Source organism: Cornus florida, unplaced genomic scaffold, assembly GCF_030987335.1.
Source record: "Cornus florida cultivar Cherokee Brave unplaced genomic scaffold, ASM3098733v1 CherokeeBrave_3.0.0_Hap2_Chr07, whole genome shotgun sequence".
NCBI classification, from domain to species: domain Eukaryota; kingdom Viridiplantae; phylum Streptophyta; class Magnoliopsida; order Cornales; family Cornaceae; genus Cornus; species Cornus florida.
In genome coordinates this window covers 44,059,913-44,070,264 of record NW_026775577.1, presented here as the reverse complement: position 1 = coordinate 44,070,264, position 10,352 = coordinate 44,059,913, and positions in this window count along the sequence as shown.

Genomic DNA, 10,352 nt, shown 5'->3' with positions numbered 1-10,352 from the left:
GAACTACTTGTATTAGTGGTTATTTATAGAGAAAATTAGTGAAAAACTCTGAAGATTTGATATGACGACCAATGTGAGTTTGATGAGATGTGGTTAGAAAAGGTATGGAGGAACACTGGTCTGTTCACCTTCCAAACTTTGACTCATCTTCCAAAACAGATGGACTAGCTCACACAACCCATCGCTTTCAATATGTAAGCTTGATTTGCAGTTAGTTTCATGGTTGGGTAGGCAAGTATATTAGGCATTACTCAGTTACCTAATTGGTAGAGCGCCGAACTTCCTTAACAGATGTACTCGTATTTGAATCCCTCCTCTCTTAGCTAGGATTAAAAAAAAAAAAAAAAAGAAAAGAAAAAAGAAAAGGGGTAGATAAGGTATATTTACTTGTGATGGATTCTAATTCTAATTGCATAAAAAAAAACGTAGTTGGTGACTAGATAGTTCTTATAACCCTAAAAAAAAGAGCAAATTTTGGCTTGGTAAGAACTTGAGTTGGTGGCTCTTAAGTATCATATTTATTATTTAAGCCAAAAGTTTTGCTAAAATATGAAGTATCAAGAGACTAAAATTTAATTTAAAATTAATATTCAACAAAGTAATTAAATAATTGTAAATTCTAAAATATCTATGAACATAAAATTGACACAAAGTAAAAGAGATAAAAATAAAAATTTTCAATTGAACTTTAGGAATTCAATTATTGATAGGTGTATTCCAACTCCTAAAACAATATCAAAATCAAGACTATTTTTTTATTACATTAATAATATTTTATTTATTTATATATTAGAAAATTATTTTTATATTATTTATAAAATTAGAAAAGATGTGGAGACTAAATAGACTAAATTATTTATATTTTTTTTATATATTTACTTTATATATTTTCTTGTCTAATTAGAATCACTAAATTATTTATTTATTTTTATATATTTTCTTATCTAATTAGATTTACTTTCATTAAAAAAACTCTATTTATTAATTTGAGTTTTATAGAAATTTTTCTAGACACCTTATATTAATTTTAAAATAAAAACTAAACACAATAATATACTGAAATTCTTTATAAGCCAAATATTTTGTTGATGTTCAACCGATCTATATATATTTTCTTGTGGATATACATATGCATTACAAATTTGCCTTTAAATTTCTTTAAAGTATGGAAAAATTGGAAAGTAAGGTATAATTTTTTAGACGAGATTCTCATGTACCTGGAAATATCTCCTTCCATATATGTATATTCTGAGATAATATTGTCTCACCATAATAATTTGTAATTGGGTGGTGTCACTTCTTTGTGATTTAAAGAATTTAAAGACAACGTATGCATTAATTTCCTCCCATATCTTAGGTGTTAACATCTATTTAGCACAATCTCTCATATAAGTAGGATGTAGGATGTGCAGAAAAATGTACAAATAAATGAGCAAAAACAACTCAATCTTCATGATTTTGACATTTTACATGCAATTTCTCACTAACTTTCTTGGCATGCAATACTTATTTTGAAAGCCAAGCCAGCATGATTTTGAAGCCCCATTGAAAGATGGACCAATGCTCTCCTTTAGCTTTTAATTTATTATATATATATATATATATATATTTAACGATTTTGAGTGAACTAAATTACATGACTTGCTATTGTGATGTGAAGAGAGTAAAAGGAATGGTTCTGACATGAGCAGGGTTTGACTTCCTAAAGCTTCATTATGGTCCCTGACTAACCTGGTGCTGTAACTGTGGGGCCAGTTACAGTATCCCCAGTTTGTTACCTTGGAGTGGGTCCAAAGGGCCCTGCCCAAGGTCTCAAGTAAATCAGAAGACACGTGGATAACAAACAACTTGCAATTTGTCAAACGCAGCATATAAAATAATATTCTGTGGATAAATACACACATTTCAGTTGATCGTCAATACTTAATTTCTCTTGTAAATCAAAACACGCATATATATAACAGAACTTACCTTTGAGGCTTCAAATATATATATATATATATAATTTTTGGGATCAAAACTCAAACTATATGCCCCCGTCCTGATGGTTGTGAATGTCTCTATGAGGCATTATCTGGAACTTCTAGCGATGCGTTCACCATTATCTCATATGCTGCTGCTTCTTCTTCTTCGTTGTTTTTTTTTTTTTTTTTTTTTTTTGACTATTCCCCTTGATCAGAAACGTGTGAGAATTTATTCATGTCCAAGTCGGAGAACTTTAACTAATCAATTCCTACAGACCATATGTTAAAAGTGAGCTCAACGAGAAGAGAAATCTGAAAAATAAAATCTATATTTAATTTATTGTAACTTTCAAGTCGACATCCACTTCGGATTTGGCCCAGCGAGTAAATGCCTGTGTTCTTTGTGGCTAGTGTAATGAGTGGGCACTTGTCCATTTATGCTTACCCCATCCAAATCCGATGTGGGACATATCTCATTTGTAACATTCTCCCCCACCCAAACATGCGCAACTTTGCCTCTGATACCAATTGTAATGGGGGCGCTTGCCCATTTACCAAAAAAAACTCAAGCAGTGACTTATTACTAATATCAATTTATCATAAAATTGGAAAAATTAAATAGAGTTGTAACTACGATTTTCTAAAATAGTTGCCTTATTATTAAAATGTTACTATTTATAATTAAAATTATTCTACTCAGTTTAAACTTTTTTACAATATATATTTTTATACAATATGTTCATTAAAAATTAATAAATTACTTAAATAAAAAATACCTTCTTATGCATGCAATATTTTCATGAGAATTAAAAAATTACTTAAATTGTTTTGAAATTTTCTACTAAATTTTTTTATGCACACAATTAATTTTAAAAATTAAAGGTTTATGCAAATTTAATAAAAAATATGTCATCAAATAAGTATGATTTTTTTCCATAACTTGTTTTAATAAGAAAAAAAGATTAATTGTAATTCAATAAGAAAAGGGTATTATGAACATTTAATGAAAATTAGTCTAGACATGGAGACATTTTGTAATAAAATGTGATAGTTCAGGAGGTATTATGCATAAAATATACTTTAAGAGGGTTATTTGCAAATTTTAACATAATTCAGAGGGATTTCTTGCAATTTACCCTAATTTATATTCCATTTAGTACGTACCATGGTTGATCTGTCCATTTCTTCAATCGTTTTCTTTTTCTTTCTTCAGTCATATTCTTTCTCGATAATTCTTCAATGGAGATGAATATTTCTAAAGAGATTAGTTCAATAACCAAGACAAAAAAAAAAAAAAAAAAAATGAATTTCATTCATATATATCACACAGAACAACAATATTACACAACATTCTTAACGAGAATACAGTAATACTAAAATGACTCCACAAACCTACGAAAATAAAACCTCACACACCTTGTAACTACAAAAACATAAATGGATGGACTCACTCAGGCTACGAAAATATACTTTTTGGCATGCTCTACAGCTCAAGAGCTAGTTGTGGGATGGAGGTGGTGAGAGGAATGGGATTGTTGGGATTGTTGTTGGAATGGTTGGGATTGAAGGAATTGTGGTTGGAATGGTTGGAATAGTGGGCAATGAAGTGGCTGGCAATGGAGGCAGTGACACCTTTGGAACTGTGGGCATGGTTGGCAATGTTGGCAGCGCGATGCTTGGTAGTGGTGGCAATGTGGTCTTTTGCAGTGTTAGTAGCGCGTTACTTGGTAATGGTGGTGTTCGGCTCACGGAGAAGCGCTAGTTCCGCTTTCTAGGTGAGTGGAAAGTAGGAGTGGATGTCTGGCGTGCCAGGAACTGTTGTCGTTCCAAAGTGAGTATCCGAACAACTATCTAGTAGGAAATTGCAGGGATCAGGCGATTGAATGAAGGACTGGAATTACCACCTTCAAGGGTTATTTTTGCCTTGAAAAAGGACTTTTGGACTGAACTATGGCTAGTGGAAAAGAAAGCGGTATTGAAAGTGCAGGACTTCAAAGTAAAGGAATTGAGGTGCAGGACTTGGAAAGTAAGAAAGATAAGTGCAGGACTTGAATTAAACATAATGAAATTGCATTACATGAATGTAAGGAATTGAAGTGCTATTTTGCTGTGTGATTTGAACAGGGTTTGCAAGTGAAGCCTAAGTGTTCTATTTATAGAATTCTCCATGCATGCAGCAACTTGGTGTGGCAGCTTCAGCAGTTTCCACGTGGACTGACTTCGGATTGCTACGTGTCCCATGATCTTTCAGCTTTCTCTAAATGTTACCAAGTGTAAACCCATGTTCTCCCATGATCTACAACTGCCATATAGTGGTCTTTAGCGGTTGAATGCATGATTGCAAACCTTCTCCCACGTTCTGGAACTGCCCAGATAGAAAGTCGACAGTTCCAGCAGCAGTTGAGAACTTCCACCTGGAAGGTCCGGATCTTGCCACGTGTCCCATGTTTTCTTTATTCTTCTTATAATGTTGACACGTGTAAGAACATGATGTCCCATGAATTTCAGTTTTGAATGAGTGGTTTTGGTGGTTCAGTTCCAATTAAAATCTTCTAGCCACATTCTGGAACTACCAAATGGAATGGGCCACGATCTCCTAACTGCCCCTAATTTGTAGGCAAGCCTGCCACGTGTCCACTTGGAAAGTCATGTCTTTCCAACTACATGTAACTGCCTCCTTCTCTGCTTGCCACGTGTCCACTTGGAAATTCATGTCTTTCCAATTGCATGTAATTGCTTACCTCTTTGGCTGACACGTGTCCCATATCTTCCTCATTTTTCTCTGGCAAATGCATCATGTTTTCAGCCCACTTTGCTGATTTTATCAACCTCCTCACTTAAATAAGGCAAATGGTTGCCTTATTCTTGGAGTGACTCCTACAAACTAGGAGATATTATAGGAGTGGGGAAGTTGTCATTCTTGATGACTAGGTCAAAGGTACACATGGCTTTCTATATGTTTGCCACGTGTCCACTTGGAAAGTCCACATCTTTCCAACTATAGATCTTGTACCAAATGGCTTCATTTGATGAAGCCACGTGTTGCTTCATGATTGCACTTTTGCATACCACCTTTCCAATTGGAATTGGCTACGACAACCTTTCTAACTGAAAAATATTTATGGTGTAATCATATGCCCCCCAAATTCCATGCCTTGTGGAACAATTTGATGATAAGGCATGGGATTTGAATTCCGCCATCATGAAGAAGAAGAAAAAAAATTGAAGAGGAAGAACTAGAAGTACTGGACCATGTAATGTAGCCTCTTCTCAATGAAATGTTCCATACTTAGGAAATCAGCTGATCTTGGAAATTCAGCTAAGTCTGCTTCATAACTTTAGCCAATGTACTTTTCCAAGTACTTAGCTTTTCCTTCTTGGAATGGCCGAAGTATGGCCATTACGTTTCCTTTCCAGCTTTCCGGTTTACTTGGAAAGGAAGATACCAGCCATTCTACACGGCCGGTTGAATGTTTGTGGACTTTCAGTTTTCATAGATGGAAGGGTGATACTCTTTCAAGTATACCCCATTCACAGGATGGTTGTGGGATCCTCCATCAATCAGAATGTAATATGGCGCCAAAAGCTGAACCCTCTTGTTCACATTGGTATTAAGCTCTTGTAAGAATTGGATAATTGGTATTCTCCAATCTTCCAAGTCTAATCCATTTATATCAACATTAAAAATCTCCCATGTCTTTTTGGCAGGTTTGATTATTTCTGGCTCGTTAGCTTGGAAATGGCGTGCCATCTCATGCCATGACTCTATAGAAGGGAGAGTCCTTCTTTTGATTGTGATCAAAGTTTCTTCTACACCCAATGGGACTTTCACTCGAGAGGCTAATTGTGCTAGATCATCAGCCTCCATATTTAAATGTTTAGGCCAATATTTGAGTTGAAAATCATCAAACTGGCAAAGTAATTCCAAGACCAAAGACTCGAAAGGCCTCAAATGCCAGTTGCAAGTAAATTCACCTGGAAGGCTCCCAAAACAGATCTTCTTGCTGCTGCTGAAACTGTTGGATCTTTCCATGTCTGTTTTATCTTTTGTAGGGAGGACGTTTACCAACAAGGAATTTCTAACTTCTGACTCAAGATCTAGCAAGTCATCAGGATCTCTAACTCCACCTTTAGCTGGAAGTTCTGACAAGTCAGATGGTTTGTCTATCTTCTTTGAACAGTTAGTCCAACCATGATCTTTCTCCCTAATTTTCTTTTGTCAGCCCTCTTCCTTTGCTGCCTTCGCCTTTGTATGCAAGTTAAATAGGAATCAGCATGAATTAGAAACTTGGGATGATTAAGCCTCTTCCACCTATCATTTTGTAAAGTGGGAGGCTTAACCATTCTTGAACGGATATGTTCACTCTCCTTTTTGACCCATACTTTCGAGGCCAATTTTGGTCTGGAACCTCTGTCTTGCCATCTACTCCTTTCAAACTTTCTGTTATGAGGACGAGAACCTGGCTGATAGGAAATTCTACTCCTTTCCAAACTCTTTGGAAGGATTTCAGATTTCCTCTCTGCTGCCTTTCTTTCTGGATGAACCCGGCTTTCCTTCTCTGGAATGGTTACAGTAACTGTGTTTTTCACTTTTTGGAAAGTTAGCAGGTCATGGACTTTTCTTTTTTGACCCTGGTCACTATTGGAGGGCTTTTCATTCTCTCTCGGAGTTGCCTCTCCAACTAAGCTACTGTTTTCTCCATAGATGTTGCCGCCTTTGGAATTTCCAACTTTCCACTGGTCACTGGATTTACCAAGTCCACCTCTTTTTTGGAATGCTCCGGAATCATGGAAGCAACGTTTATTGCAACAACCTTGGGGAAAGGATTTCCATCAACACCTATGACTTCTGATTTTTCTGGAAACTTCAAACGGCCATCTTCAATTGCCTTTTACACAATGTTGCGGAAGATAACACAATTATTAATGGAATGCTTCCACGAATTGTGGAATTTGCAATACTCCTTCTCGGCCATTTTTGAAGCCGACGGCATCTTGTGGCCTGTTGTGAAAATTAGTTGCTTGTCAGCCATGAGCAAATCAAAGATTTGCTCGGCTTTAGAAATGTCAAAAGAGTAACTTCTGGAAGAGTCTGCCCCCTTCCACTTGGAACCAGAGGCAGATTGCAAGTTGGCCGTGGCTGATTTTGGCTTTGTCAAGGCCTCACAAGTGTAAGCCTTTTTTATGTTGAGCTCGGCTACGTTAACTTCAAACTCCCCTTCAATTTCAGTGGTATACACCTCATAGTTAGGATCACGATAGTAGGTGCCTTTGGAAGAGTTTTTCCTATCTTGTTCCTCACGAAGGAGCTCTTCATACTTAGCCACTTTGCTAGCCAAATCGAATAAGTCATGGAACTGTACACCTTCAAACTTCTTGCGAAGTTCAAATTCTAGGCCGTTCACAGCCATCTTCACATATTCTTCTGGCGGCAAAGACAAATTACATTTAAACTTGGCCCACCTGAATCTGGAAAGGAAGCTCATCACAAACTCTCCAGGTAGTTAATGAAGTCTAGAAAGGTCTGCCATAAACACTTCAAGCTCAGCTCTGTAGAACTGAGTGTGGAATAAATCCTCAAATTGTTGCCAACTTTGAATGGAGTTGGCTGGCAAGTTGGAATACCACCTGAAAGCATACCCAGTCAGTGTGTTTGGAAACAAGTGTACCTTCAGCCATGGATTGGCTGCTGCTTCTCCATACTGAACAGTGAACCGACTGATATGTTCCAAGGTAGACTGTTCGCCCTCTCCATTGAACGTTGCAAACTCTGGAATTCTGAAATTCCTTGGAAATTCAACTTCATCAATGAACTCTGGATAGGGCTTTCTATAAGTTGGCCTTCCACCCCTTCGAGTTAAGCCAAATTCCTGTTGAAGGAATTCTATAAATTGGCCTCTATCAAGCGCCATAGGTTGTGGAGGGATGTTGTCTGGCCAACCTTGAGGTTGATTGACCACTTGATGCCCCCCGCCCACCATAAGCAACGGGTTGGTATCTGCATAGTTGTTGCTACCACGGTTCCTTCCTCCTTGGTCAAGAAGTGGCTCCCTTGGAAAAAGTTGCCCCCCAACCGCCATTGGAATGACCATAGGTGGTGGCCTTACTGGAGCAGGTGCGGCTGGCTAAATGTTCACATGTGGAACATTCTACTGTGCTTGAGGATTGTGGTATGGCCATGGTAGGCCAGGCTGATCATGCCAAGTCTGCTGTGGAAACGCCACAGGTGGAGGATTCTGAACTTGCTGAGTGGTTGGCATGGGTGATGCTTGTGGAACAGTCATCTGTGCCACTGGAGTAGTCACAGGTGCAGCTGGAATATAAGTCTGTGCCATTGGAAGGGACTGCACCTGCTGCTGAGTTGGAAGGAGTGGCCCTGCATGTTGCTGAGAGGAACTCCCTTCAACAAATGTGGCCGGCCTACTAGCTTGGAAGGCCGACTGTTGAGACCCTTCAGAGTTGTTTGGCCGAGGGGCCAAACCTTGGTTTAAGCTTCCAAGGGTCCGTTCCAAAATGGACTCAAACCTTCGAGAGATTTGGTCCACCATTTCTGCTAAATTCCGTTCATTAGCAAGAGCGGCTTTTGCATGGTCTTGACTAGCTTTGGATTGATCTTGCGCAACTCTGGCTAAGTCTTGGGCGACTCTAACTTGGTCTTGCACAAACCTATCTTGTTGCATTGCCATCATGCGGATGTTGTCCATGATGGGTCCATTTGCCATTGTTTGAGCAAAATTTTCCACCATATCACTTTCATCGGGTGCGAATCGTGAACTTTCCACTGGAAGTTCACTGACTTGCATCTCTTCTAGTTCGGCAGGGTCTTGGACAGACTTGCCTTGCCTTCTTCCACCGGCCATTGAACAATCTGTTAAGAGGTCCCAACGGGCGTGCCAAGAAATGTTCGGCTGGCGGAGAAGCACTAATTTTGCTTTCCAGGTGAGTGAAAAGTAGGAGTGGATGTCGGGCGTGCCAGGAACTGCTGTCGTTCTAAAGTGAGTATCCTAACAACTATCCAGTAGGAAATTACAGGGATCAGACGATTGAATGAAGGACTGGAATTACCACCTTTAAGGGTTCTTTTTGCCTTGAAAAAGGACTTTTGGACTGAACTATGGCTAGTGGAAAAAAAAACGGTATTGAAAGTGCAGGACTTCAAAGTAAAGGAACTGAAGTGCAGGACTTGGAAAGTAAGAAAGATAAGTGCAGGACTTGAATTAAACATAATGAATGCATTACATGAATGTAAGGAATTGAAGTGCTATTTTGCTGTGTGATTTGAACAGGGTTTGCAAGTGAAGCCTAAGTGTTCTATTTATAGAATTCTCCATGCATGTAGCAACTTGGTGTGGCAGCTTCAGCAGCTTCCACATGGACTGACTTCAAACTGCCACAAGTCCCATGATCTTTTAGCCTTCTCTAAATGTTGCCAAGTGTAAACCCATGTTCTCCCATGATCTATAACTGCTATATAGTGGTCTTTGGCGGTTGAATGCATGATTGCAAACCTTCTCCCACGTTCTGGAACTGCCCAGATATAAAGTCGACAGTTCCAGCAGCAGTTGAGAACTTCCATCTGGAAGGTCCGGATCTTGCCACGTGTCCCATGTCTTCCTTATTCTTCTCATAATGTTGACACGTGTAAGAACATGATGTCCCATGAATTTCAGTTTTGAATGAGTGGTTTTGGTGGTTCAGTTCCAATTAAAATCTTCTAGCTACGTTCTGGAACTGCCAAATGGAATGGGCCACGATCTCCTAACTGCCCCTAATTTGTAGGTAAGCCTGCCACGTGTTCACTTGGAAAGTCATGTCTTTCCAACTGCATGTAACTGCTTCCTTCTCTGCTTGCCATGTGTCCACTTGGAAATTCATGTCTTTCCAATTGCATGTAATTGCTTACCTCTTTGGCTGACACGTGTCCCACGTTTTCCTCATTTTTCTCTGGCAAATGCATCATGTTTTCAGCCCACTTTGCTGATTTTATCAACCTCCTCACTTAAATAAGGCAAATGGTTGCCTTATTCTTGGAGTGACTCCTACAAACTAGGAGATATTATAAGAGTGGGGAAGTTTTCATTCTTGATGACTAGGTCAAAGGTACACATGGCTTTCTATATGTTTGCCACGTGTCCACTTGGAAAGTCCACATCTTTCCAACTATAGATCTTGTACCAAATGGCTTCATTTGATGAAGCCACGTGTTGCTTCATGATTACACTTTTGCATACCACCTTTCCAATTGGAATTGGCTACGACAACCTTTCCAACTGAAAAATATTTATGGTGTAATCAGGTGGCAATGTGGTCTTAGGCAGTGTCGGCATGGTAGGCAATGGAGGCAATGGAGCTTTAGGCAGAGGTAGGATTGTTGGCAATGTAGGCAGT